Source organism: Perissodus microlepis, chromosome 13 (genome assembly GCF_051167445.1).
Source record: "Perissodus microlepis isolate ML-2025 ecotype Zambia chromosome 13, ASM5116744v1, whole genome shotgun sequence".
In the NCBI taxonomy this organism is placed as follows: domain Eukaryota; kingdom Metazoa; phylum Chordata; class Actinopteri; order Cichliformes; family Cichlidae; genus Perissodus; species Perissodus microlepis.
Window position 1 is genome coordinate 10,143,010 of NC_140473.1, and position 13,495 is coordinate 10,156,504.

Here is a 13,495-nt window from a genome sequence, read left to right on the forward strand (position 1 = left end):
GCTAACTTGAGGGTTGCAGCTACCAGACTTTGAGTATGAGTGCACCCTTCCTTGCTATAGGTGTTTAGTTCAGACGTACACCAACAACCCACTCTAAAAGCTGATATAGAGTACACTTTCAATCAACAGTCGCTGCAGTTTTTCCCATGAGACTGTGAGTAGAAGGCTGGAAAGTCTTGACAATGACAGTAATTTTACGGGGTCAAAGGTGGTTAGGAGTTGCACTTCTCTGAAATGAAACGCTGTTCTCATGAATTCTAATGACGTTCTGAATGTTCTTTCCATGTCGCCTAGAAAACATTTCTAGACTACGACATTTCTTTGCCAAATACTTTTGGGAGGAAACATAATTGCTGCCTCGATTACTTTAACTTCCAGTGTTTCTTTTTCTGAGTTCATGGACTGCGATGCTTTCATACCATCAGATCTATTTGGAAGCGATACAGAGAGACAGGACCACATGGCAACTTCACCTGGCCACAAAAAAGTTCATTTGTAGGCAAATAAGTACTGATTGCTTTATTTACTATTCATTTATGAACCCGACAAAAAAGGTCCTGCAATGACAGGATGACAGTTCGTCACTGTCGCTGTTATTTTGCGAAAGTCATTTAAAAACAAGTTGAAAGCGGCGACACTTTGCTCCCTCTGAAGATTTAACGCTATAGCTGATGCATTTTTTTGGCCAGTAAAGTATTTGTTTACCCAACAGTTGGATGTATGATTGATGTTTTCAATATTTTGAGGTATAAACCATGTCCTGTGGGTGTGCTTCCTATAGGTGTGGTGACCAGCAGTTCAGCTGGTTGTGGCTATTGAGTGGCCTCAGTGTTGGGAAATCATAAAGCATCAAGAAATGTAGAAAACAGTCCCAAGAAAAAGCAAAGAGCAACAGGCCTGCATCTGAGTGTCACGTTGGACCCATGGAAGTTGACTGGTTATCAACAACAGGGATCATGCTGCCTCACGGTGAAAAGTTTGACATGACTTATTCTGAGCAGCCACACACAATCATGTGTTTCTTGATGAAAAATGTTCAATATCTTTATCCCTTTTCACTTGTTATTGTAGCTGTCATAAAAAGTTGTACATATTTGAAGTACTGTGCAAGTCTTGAGCAACCCCTCATTTCTTCATATTTTGCTTGCCAGACCATCTAGTAATTTTTACGAAGGCCTTTTGAAAGTTTCTTTTTTGTTAGACATTGGCTGGTTTTTCCCTCATTTTCATTCCAGTCCAGACCTGATCATTTTTAGAGGAATGTTTTTGTTTTTTCACTTAACACTGACCTATGAATCATTCAAACATAAAAAATGCACCTAACTCAAGTGAAGAACCAGTGTTGTGTCCACACATATCAGACAATTTGGCAATGAACCCATTTTATCTTTAGCCACTTTTTTTTTAAACTAGCAAAATAGTTTAGTTTAATCTTCAAAGCTGCCAAAGTCTGGCAGGCATAAAACAGTATTTTTGCAAGTTCATTCATGAAGAGCTTTTAGCTAGAATTTATTTTCTTTAAAACAACTGAGGAAATTGACAAGCGGAAGAAAAAAGAAGAAGTGGGAGGCCTAAAAAAACTATACAGCAGATTAACAGGATCTGAAAGTAAAGTCATTAATAAAAAGTTGGGGTTTTTTTTAATCTGACACTGACCAGACACAGTACATGCATCTTCCCCTTTGGTTCATCCAGCTAGAATTTGCAGAACTTTTATCATAAATGATCTCATTGGAAGGGTGGCTGTCAAAAAGCCACTCTTAAGTAAAGGAAACAAGGTAAAAGGCTGAGTTCTGTCAGATTACTCAAGAACTGGTCTGAAAATCAAAAGACAACAGGTCTTTTGGAGTGATGGATCCAAATTTGAAAGTTTTGGTTCAGATTGTCATCAGTAGGTACGGGAACAGTCTGGAGAGAGGCACAGCAGTGAGTGACTACAGCCATCTGTAAAACACGGTGGAGGCTCTGCCATGGTTTGGACCTGCATTTTAGTCAATGGTGTTGGAGATTTTGTCAAAATTGATGGACTTATGAATGTACAAAAAGTGGGGTACAAAATTTTGGTCAACCACTTAGCACCATCTGGAAAGTATCTGCTTGGTAATGGCCTATTTTTCACCAGGACAATGATCCTAAATACACTGACAATGCAGTAAAAGCATACCTGGATAAAAAAAAAAACACACACACAATGAAACAGTATCAGTCATGGACTGGCCTCCCCAGAGCCTGGACCGCAACATTATTGAAGCAGTTTGGGATCATCTTGATAGAAAACAGAACAAAAGACAGCCAACATCCAAAACAGAGCTTTGAATTTCCTTCCTTTATCCTGGAGAACTACTCCTGAAGACTACCTAAAGAAATAAGAAAACTAAGTAAGTTAAGGGTAAAGATAGTAATACCAAATATTCACTTTCAAGCCCTTAGAACTGTACAGTACAGCTGTTTTTGCCTTGCATCTTCTATTTAAGTGCAATTTTTCAATAAACTACTGCACTTATTTCTTATATTTCTAGCAAAATATAAAGAAATAAGAGGTGACTTAGGACTTTACTCTATGCTGTATGTGGAATGACTTCCCTGTTGCACGTTATAGGTCAGCGGTCCCCAACCTCCGGGCCTCGGACTGGTACCGGTCTGTGAGTCGTTTGGTACCGGGCCGTGAGACTTGAGGCTCAGGTGTGAAATGTATGGTTTTCAGGGGTTTTATCGGTTTTCAGCGTTATTTTGTTATCGTTTTTATCGTTAACTCGCTTTTCCTGGGTCTTTTCACGTGTGTTATGAATAAATATTATTATTTTTGGTACCGGTACTAGTTTTATTTTTGTTGTATTTATCCGCAACACCTTAAAGGCCGGTCCGTGAAAATATTGTCGGGCATAAACCGGTCCGTGGCGCAAAAAAGGTTGGGGACCGCTGTTATAGATGTACCAATGACCCACACTGAATCTTGATCACATCATGGATTTGTAAATTGGCATAACAAATAATAATACTCAGTTGATCGTAACTATAAGTTTTTCTTCTTTTGTTTCATGCAAAGAAAAAAAGAGAATTGGAAACATTTTTATAACAGAATGTTAAACAAATGATACTGGTACCTCTTGTAAGGTGTTTCCCTAAAAGAATTTAAAAAATGAGAATTTTACCTTTTTAGGCCGTAGCTCTTTAACATGGTTGCAGCCAGTTAATAAATCAAAAATGTTCAACATCAAATGCACAAACAAACGTGAATCTCTTTGAGGGTTAAAAAGAAAATAATTCTCCGAGCCTTTCAACTCCGCTGCGTGTTTCACATCTTCAGGATGTGTGAAAGACGGAGAGAAAACACTGCATGCTAAAATGTTCCAGCTTCATGGGACGTGTTTAAAACTGCCGTTGCTCAATCAAAGCGCCGATAGCATCTCCTTCTCTTTTTATTACCCTTTGGAAACATGCTCAGAGTATTATGTTATCAAACTGGGAAAAGGGAGGGAGCGCGCAGACAGCTGAACAAAGGCAACGCAAACAGCTGTGCCAGTGCAAACAGCAGACAGATTATTTGTGAGAGAAAAAGTTAGGCAGGCCTCACTATCATAACACTGTTCTAAAATCATAGCAGCCATGAAGTGCTCTTCAGCTGTGTTTATTTACACACTTTTTTTTTTTTTTGAGCAGTTTCTGGAAATGACAGTTGTGTCGGTAAAAACCAAACTGCAGCCTTTGATGTAAAACTCTGATCCCACTCAGCCTGAATGACAGCGCTTGCCTCTTGTCTGTCAGGACGGTCTCGGACTCGACGGTTTCTCTCTTGAGGTGGCTGGCTGCAGTAGGAGGACCAGTGTTGATACAGCTGATCGCTGTTATTCCAAGTGAAATATATGGTCCTGTTTGTTTTCAGAGATAGACCCAATGCTTTGCTTCAAGTTCATATTCATCTATGGAGGGAAATATCTCAGCACAGATACAGTCTCTTCTCCTCATCGTGCCGCTGAGGAGCATTTCTAGTACATTAAAAGTCTCACCAGGGTGGGATTATAAACCAGATTCTGACCAAGCTCTGACTGACTTCCTGCATTTTTCCTCACAGCAAACTACACCAATTACACGCGATTATGTCCTGTGAACGCCATACGATGAGACGGTGGGTGGATTTTATGAGCCGCGTTCCAAGAGATATGATTGCAGTTAAAAAAGAAAAAAAATTGACACGACAAACATAAGTGCCCTCAAGGTGTTGAAGGAGTGCCAGTAACAGGGGATAGCAGTAATTTTAGAGTTGTGTGCAAGAGACACTACCTTGTGGAGCTGCTGCACACCCATGTGATGGATTTCCCCTCAAGAAGGTTTCATTGGTATCTATCAGGGGGGAAACATGAAAAAATGACTAAAAGCATTGTTTGATGCTCTTGGCAGGAGTCGGGGTGATGCGTTCTGCTGCAGGACTCTCACAGGCTCGTGTTACAACCAGAGGAAACTTTGTCACACAGCACTAAAATGTATTCAGCTCCAGCAACAATCCCAGAGTTATGGTAATGTTACTGCCTTAATATTTGTCAAGACAAATTGGCCTTTGTATATACTCTCACTTAATTTGGTCTTGGACTCTTAAGACAATATTGAGGTTAGACTGCAGCATTTGGTTTAAGTAATGATATTACCTCAGCGGTGGATGAGGCAATACAGTATTCCTCTACATCTTTGGAGGGAAGGGGAAGTCCCCGCGTCTGTGTGCTGTTTGACTGAGCCGGTTGAGTAATGCAGCCTGGGATTAGGTGGAGCAGCCTCACAGCAGCAAGCCCTCCCTCACACTGATCTGTCTGGACCCACACATGTGAACAGCTGGATCAGAACCGTAGCTGGCCTGCCTCCTTCCAAGGTGTCAGACCATTTATATATCAGTCCTAATGGAAGAGCATTCTTTCTCTTTTAAAGCTGTAAAAGAGCAAATAAACCAAATTTACTGTTTTAACAAACCCTCGCTAAAAAAGCACACGGAGGAATGCATTCCTCCTCTGATTTATGGTCACTGAGTGTTTTTATGAACAAAAGGCATTGTGCTTTTCCTCAAAAGGCCATCGCCAACAAGCAGATGATGAAATTAAGAGTCTGTGCCTCTGTGTAAACTTTTAAGGGTTTTTTTTAAAGCAAAAATAAAGATTTACAAGATAAATCCTGAGTACGCTTTAACTTAAGATTTCGTTTCTGGCAGAAACAAAAAAGAAAAAAACAGGGATTTTCAGGGCAGCACGACCTGCTCTCTCATTCTCTGTGTCACCAGCGGCAATAAATTAGCGGTACACTTCGTCACTTATTGCAAAAGCCGCTGAATGTTTAACATAAATTGATGGATTTTTACGGCCAACTAAATATTTGTTTACCCAACCCAAGGAACATGGACAATACTTCCAATATTTTGAGGCTTCAGCAATGTCCTGTTTGTGTGTTGCCTATAGGTGTGGTGACCAGGAGTCAGCTGGGCTGTGGTAACTGAGGCTAGTGGCCACAATGTTGGGAAATCATCGCATAACAACAAATGGAGAAACCAGCAAGAGACATAAGATGTTGCTGGAAGAGAGAGCGTGAGAACTCAAGATAATAATGATGAGATTCTTGAGGTCTAAAACAAGTGGAAGTGAAAAAAGTAGCGTTGCCAGTAGTGTGACTTTTGTAGAACGACTTTCCAGACATGCTCCTCAAAAGAATGCTCCCCGCGCCTCACCATATCAAATCTACTACGATGTGGAGCACTAATTTGGTTAAAATGAGTTACGACTGCTTCATTGCATTAGAGCATCAGAATATATTAGCAGCAGAAAAACAACTCACTGTGTAATATGTCGACATTAAATCATTAGGCAGATGTTAAGGGTGGCAGCTTAAATGCACGACTAAAAAAAATGATTAATGCCACGACATGACAGAGTGAGAAAGTATAGAACAATCCAATCATATAAGTGGTTAAAGGAACTGCCAAAGATGGAGAACACCCCTAGTTTAGAGACGACAGCAGCAAATATTTGACGCCCCCCCCCCACCCTCCTTAGCTTGCGCTGCTGTATTGCAACATATTTATGGAAAATGAATTAAAATGTAATTTACACACGCACAGTCTCGTATACAAAGAACTGTGTTTGCTTAATTAAAGAAGAAGCAATGATTAGTAATGGGAGCACAGCAGATGAAAGGCTTCAATTATCTGATTGTTTATAATGCAGCACCGGGGACCTGGACCCATACTGTTCATTATAAAGGAGTGTGATCCTGAATAAGGCAAGGCCAGCTCTGCACCGATCAGATATATGTAGCAGTGTGGAAATTGGCTGTATATTATGAAAGATTACAATCTAAGCAGTGTGGTGTGTGCATGTAATTCATGCCATATCCTGTGAGGGCCTGGGGTTAAACAGGCAGACTTAGTGACAAGAACGAGACTTCAATCAGCGTGAGGCCCCAGTAGGGTACGGAGAAAAATCCACCGCTGGCAGTCGATTGTGAACGACATTAGCTGGGACGGAAATTGAACAGCGATAGCTGAGAAAATGTGTTAGGTTCGACTTGTGTGGTTTCAAGTTGGAAATGTCTGTAAGGTGGTTTGAGTTACAAATCTCATGTTTATTCTGGATTTTAGCATTGCAATGGAACGAAACGTGTGCAGATAGAGGAGATGGGTGATATGGTGTGTGTGGGGGGCTCACAGCTGGTTAGTGTGTTTCTTCCGAGGCGGCAGTGGCAGCCTCCGTGGAGTGTCTATATTTAATGTCCTTGGAGAGGCTCAGATGAACTCTCATACACAGGTCCAGGCTTTAGCGAAGCATGCAGCAGTGTGGAGAGACAGATTGAAATGCTGAGGGAAGTATTTAACCCCTGCCACCTCTCCAATTAGACAACTTATGTCCCATTTCCTTAAAGATCTTGAGAACATATTTATTGAAAAGGGGCTTTATTTTGGTCACGAAACAATGGCATGTCCCTGTCCGCAGTAGGCTTCAAGTTACCGTTTTTAGCTAGATGCTACTTTTCAACCAACATCTTCTGATTTTAAAAGAAGGAATTGTGAGCCAAGGATTTTTAAGTCACTTTGTGCAATATCATTGCATTTCTGTTTGCTTTTCCTTTCATGATGTGTTGTCTTTCCAAACTTTGTTCATTAATCTTAGTGCAGAAATATGCAGCGCCTCCAATCTCCAACCCTAACTCGCTCACTAGGAATAATACGGACAAACCTCTGATCGCACTGTTCTGTTCTTCTAGGATTACCCATCAGTGATTTTAAATGATGAACAAAAAGCTTAAATGTGTAGAAACAAGCCACGACATGGGAGGAAGTATTGTGCCAGTTAAATGGAATATCCCATTAAATAAAGTGGGAAAGTATACTATCATTAAACTAGTCTCACAGGAAAAATACATCCACCAGCCACTTCATTAAGTACACATGTTCAACTGTTTACTAATGCAAATATCTAATCAGCCAATGACATGGAGTTAACTCAGTGCATTTATTCATGGTCAAGGGAACCTGTTGAATTTCAAACTGATTATCAGAATGGGGATAAAGCTGCTTTGTGGTGCTTTAAATGTGGTATGGTTGTTGGTGCCAGACGAGCTGAGTATTTCAGAAATTGCTGATCTGCTAAGATTTTCCCTCACAACCATATCTGGGCTTTGAGAAATGTTTTCTGCAACTTACTGAATCTGTTTAAGGCAGTTCTGAAGGCAAAAGGGAATCCAACCCAGTACTAGCAAGGAGTACCTAATAAAGTGGCTGGTGAGTGCATATATTCCCGATTTGTATCAGAACAAGGGGGAAAGTCTAAACTCCCAAATACGCAATGATGAAAAAATGTACACAGTAAGTACCATGCAGCTTCTTTGTTCCAGGTGTTGTTGAAAGGTAGATAATAAAAGTAGAACGTCATGAATCTGTCATGATTTCAGGGCTGCCACTGAGAACAAAGTGGAGGAAATGAAGTGGTGTCCAGGGATAATGCCTCCTTTCTCCAAACTCTTAAAGGCTCCCAAGCTGCCAGTCAGCACCTGATTAACACCAAAGGTCTCCCGTTTTCCACTCCCCCTTTCATCTCTACCCTTGGAGTGAAATGGAGACCATGGACTTGTCAAAACTGAGTCTGCGGACAATCTGTATCCCGTTATTCGCACATCAGTGGGTTTTACCGAAGCCAAAAAGGAATACAAATTAGACCTAGTCCGTCATTTAGGTGTTTTTTCCCCCTCTCAAAGCGTAAAGCTTCCGGGAAATTATCATGAGTCCAATCATGCGACTTTTGAACAATGATCAAATCGGCTATTAAATTTCGTGATTTTTCTCCGACCTGTTTTACAAAGTGATTACTTTGAACTAGAATGTCACAAAAAACAAGAAATTTGATCTGATGGGGGGTTTAAGATCTATACACTCCAAAGTCCTGAGAGACGGACTATCTAATGGTTCGTGTGGTTAACAGATATAAAAGGACTGGGTCACAGATGAGCCATGGCTATATCACCATGTCTCCTAAATGTGCAATAGTAAACATTTACTATTTCAGGGTTTCAGTGACGTTATTGTGCTTTTTTTCCCCTGCACTTTCACAAATACTTCTAATGATTCAAATAACCCAAGAATTACAGCCTTGACACAAGTAAGAGTTTCAGGTTAGGTCTCAAAATAAAAACAAACTGTGTGCTCTGATAGCTGGGCTGCAAATTTCTATTTTTTTAGCTTAACAAGTGAAATGTAAATAAAAAATAATGGCAATGATAACAGAATTAACATACCAAATGGACTAATACTGACTTCAAGCACAGTTATACTTTTTGTTTTCTACTTTCCGAGATTTCCATACATAACATCTAGTTCTGAAAAACCTCAGCCTTCAAAGCATGCGCGAGGATGTAGTAACAGAGAAAAACACACACAATCTGGGGAAGATTTCTGATGACAAGGCAATTTCTCGGGTTTACCACATTCAGGCCTATTAGAAGCATGTTTATTTGAGTTCATCCCAGCAACACATGCATGTAGTATTTTATTACTAAAGCATCGCCATAGGACTTTCAGGGCAGATTTGGGGTGTGCGTTCAGGAAAACACAACCACTTATTAAAGTCTAGACGCAACATAAAACCATCAGAAGTCCTGAAGTAAGCACTCGCAGGCTCTCGTGGACAGAGCTGTCAGTGTCTGTTTAACCATGCTGGTTTTCTGCTGCTGTCTGCGCAGTGTTAGGAGAGATTTAGTGCAAACTTTGTGGCGGGACAATAAGAGCACAAACTAAATTTCAGTCATTGTCAGTCTTTTGGCCTACAATCGATTTCCCCGGTCACAATCAAAGTCTTTTGCAGCGTAAGAGATTTTTTTATTCTCCAACTTATGCCTTCCATTGCAGCAGAGGAATTCCACGATATCTAGAGGTTTCCCACCTGCAGTGCATGAAAATATCCAAGTTTGATTTACAAGCTTTCTTTTGGTTGGACCTGCATGCACATGAAGAATAAACCTGCGGGTAACACTCAAAGGAGTGAAAAACATTCGCTTTTAAAACAGTATCCTGTCACATCATCTCCTACAGGTAAACCTGCACAGATCACCTCAGTTTAAGTACAGTGAAGGTGGAAAGCAGGAACATATTTCAGCGAGTCAGTCATGAATATGTGACCTGCTTATGTAACCCAAACAGTTTCTTTCTTGGTGATCTCTGTAGAATACAAGTATTCAAACTACTTTAAATATTTTAAGGTCATCTGATGAGTCCTGTTATTTTGTACGGTAAGCTATCACAGTAATAATCATAACTTTGTGAATTTTGACTGAAGGGTGAAGAAACTCAGACAGTTTGCCTCAGCCTCTGTCAGTATCTTGACATTCAAAGAGAAATTATGAGCACTTTTGGAATGAAAGCATTTCTCTAATCTTTTAGCGAGACATTGAGATAGAGAACATAGCAAGGTGAAAGGAATGGTGCTGCCTATGTCTGTGAACAGGAGTGGGTCTCAGGAGTCCGGAGGTCTGGCCCACTCTTCAAATGGCACAGTGTTTGTTGGGGAATGTGCAATTATGGAGGCCAGGCCTTTGATCCAGGTTTTCCATCAGGGCTAAATTGTCCTCACATTGAGCGCTGCGGTGTATCCTTGGGCACTCCTTTATATTCTGCTGCTCTTTCATGTGCACCCCTCTGGAACTCAAAGCATCCCCTCTTGAAAGTGAGCTTTGGTTTGTCCATGCTCCAGTGCGATAGGGGAAAAAGCTGCCCGAGCTGTCCGTGTGCATGTGCATTTGTGTACGTCTGTGCCAATGATCAAACAGAAAATAGCAAGGAAGAGTTAAGAGTTGTGCAAAGTTGCGCAGTAAAGTGGGATATAAAATGCCTTTGTGTATGGTTATAATTGTATGTGGAAGAAGTGTTTGTGACAGGAAGTTTGTGTTCCTGTGCTTGCGTGTGTTCGAGTCTGTGATTGTGATTCTTTCCACATGCTCCCATGTGTTATCTGTCCTCCTCATAATAACTACCACCTCTGTCAGATTAACCAGAGGGACTTTCTCCCTTTCTGTTTTCTTCCAGATAGTTTGTGTAACTCCTTTTCCCCCCCAAACATCAAGGCCGAATGCTTATTATGCTTTTTCTCAAAAGGATTTCATTATAGACTCGAGGCACTGTCAGTACAAGTGAGTAATTTTGGAGGCTTATTAATAGTGGCCATTTCAGATCATTAGACTGGCTCCTGAAAAAAAAAGAAAAAAGAAATAACATACTGTCCAGTCTGTGTGCTCTTAATCATCTCTTGTGACACTATAAGCAAGCCAATATAATCACCACAAAGTGAGACCACATGTTTTATGACAAATAAAATAACAGTGCCCTTAGTTGCGTGTCGCTGGGATGTTCTGTTTGAATTCTTCACGTGAGTTCTTAGAGAGATGAGTATTGAATGCTTTGACTTCGATCCAAATCATTTGTTATCTAAATTTGCTGTAACTGTGTGTATGTTGGATTACATTACTTTGATGTTAACATGGATCTACTGGGGAATGAAAGCATTGCATGAGTCCACCAAACCATAAATAATTGAAAGATTTATTCAAAATATTTCTGAGAGAAACAGAGCACTGGTGTGTTTTTCTGCACAAAATTTGATTAATTTTGTATAGATGTGATTTGACCAAGTTTAAAAGCTCTCCAGACTGTAAAAGTGGCCTTTCTTCAGACATTGAGCAACATCAGAGCACAAATATACCAATAAATCAGTTTGTTTTACAGCATATCTACAGAGCACTGTTGCTAAACTCTCTTGAGCACTGTATGGCTAATGCTAACATGTGTACCATGTCAAAGCCAAGTTCCTTAAATGCTGTCTTAAAACATAAAGTTCTGCATTTTAATTAACTGGGTTGCCCTAAGTAAAATATAAGGGCCTTATATAAACTCAAATCAGATATTTGCTTTCTAACTTTAATGTCTCATTTAACGTCACCGAGTTGTACCTTGCTAGACAAGCTAGCTAGTGCTAGCATTAGCACGTAACTCTCCTGGACTCTCTTGTAATCCAAATAAGTTCATACCCAGTTTAAAACCAATGAACAAACTAACGAAATATACGCCAAGTTGTTTAACTTGATGCTTCAGAACAGTAGTCCAGAAACAAAGAAATAAGACGTGTCATGTGTAGCCTGTCCACCTTTTATATACAGCCTATGACTAAATTAACAGTAGGCATGGTAAGTTATTTTGTTAGTTAAGAACATTGCTGCTAGTATGACTGTACGTGTTTTTGTGCCAGTCATACAGGCCTAAGGACCACTTGGTCAACTCCTGGCAACCTCTGGTTGCTGCCGCTACAAGTTGGCGGGTTGTTATTGGAGGTTGATGATAGTCATGAAATCAGTTGCAAACACAGTGCTGCGCCAAACAACAACAACGCCCCCCCCCATAAAACAAACAAACAACCAAGCAAAAAAAGAACAAAAAAAATTCCTTGTCATTTACTTTTTTTTACTAGCAGACTGCTGTCATCACCCGCAGTTTGCATGGAAGACAGCAAGTATTTGGCACACTCTCTAACTACTATCGAAGTGGTAGTAAAACTTAAAACTCAGTTTAAAACCTTTACCTTCAAAATAAAAGTTGTGCTTCACCACAATGCAGCTCAGCCAATGTTTTTCAAATAGCACAACTGTTATTATTGCACTTCTCAGTTTCACTACCCTTTGGAGAGCAGTTTGCAAGTGCTTGCAGACAAGTTGGCATATTTCATGGAAACTACAGGCAGCTGGAACAAAACGGTCACAAGGGTTTTTTTTTGTTGTTGTTGTTGCAGCACCCTGTACTTCCTTGGCCCCAATTTCACCTTGTAATTGTCAGCAGCTTCCAGCAACCATCTACCAATGTGTCTGGGGATAACATGTTTTCCCTAGTGATTTGTGGTTGCCAAGGAGACACTGATCAATCTCTATGGCTGTGCGACAGGGTTTTAGTAATTGATTTCACAACAACTGGTAGCAACCTCTCAGCAACCAGTTGGAGAATACACATTTTTTCCTAGTTACCAGAGGTTGCCAGGCTGTTGCCAACTGGCCTCTGGTGTGACTGGAGCCTTACTCTTGTGTGCTTATGATTTTTGTATAAGAAATAACGTACACTGATTTATAATAGGTAGCGCTCTTACCCCTGCTGACATTATGCTCCATGGCTTCTTCATTTGTGATCAGTTTGTCAGTTTGATCAGTTTGCTTTTTCCCACTGTTGTTGGTTACATTTTTTCCATCTGATAATTACTCTGTGATAAGAGGACAGTGACGACAAGTGCTCCCTGGAAACCTTAAGTTAGGGTTTATCAAAAGCACCTAGGCAGGAACAAATAGCTCAAGAGGAGTTTTAGGGACATTATTAGGTTTCATATTTCAGCGTTTTTCCTGTGGTTAAGGTAATAGCTTAATCCCACAGCCCCCACACTGTTTTCAGCCTTCTGCACTCGACCCCAACCAGTTCAACTGCTCTAAGAGTTTGTAAGACCTCAGCTGTTGAGCTGTGTTGAGCCGTTGCGTTAAATAGCTGCAGGAATGTGTTTTAAGTGGTCTCTGGGATTTGAATGAGGCGAGGGCAGGCTCCGCACTTAAACCCCTCCTCCCCTTCCCTCTCAGCTGGTGAGGTGCCAGGCTCTGCGGCAGGGTGGTGGGTCCCCTCTGAAGGTGATGGTGTGAGAGTGTGTGCGTGTGCATTTCAAGCATGTTGGTAGGGCAAAGTCTTCGTTAGTAGCTGTGGTGAGGAAAGTTCTGACGTGATGTCTCCTGCCTCTCAAATCTGGGCCTTGCATTGGGTTCATTGTCGCTCGCGTCCAAAATAAACATGTATCTTCTACACACCCAGAGACTAAGAGTAACCTGCACCATGTCTCAGAATATCCACTCGGTCTTTTAATACATTCTCACTGTGCTTTATTCACTGCCAGCCACTTATTACACCCTCTAGACAGTTTCTTGCAGCACAAGAAGAGCATATTTAATATCTCAGGAT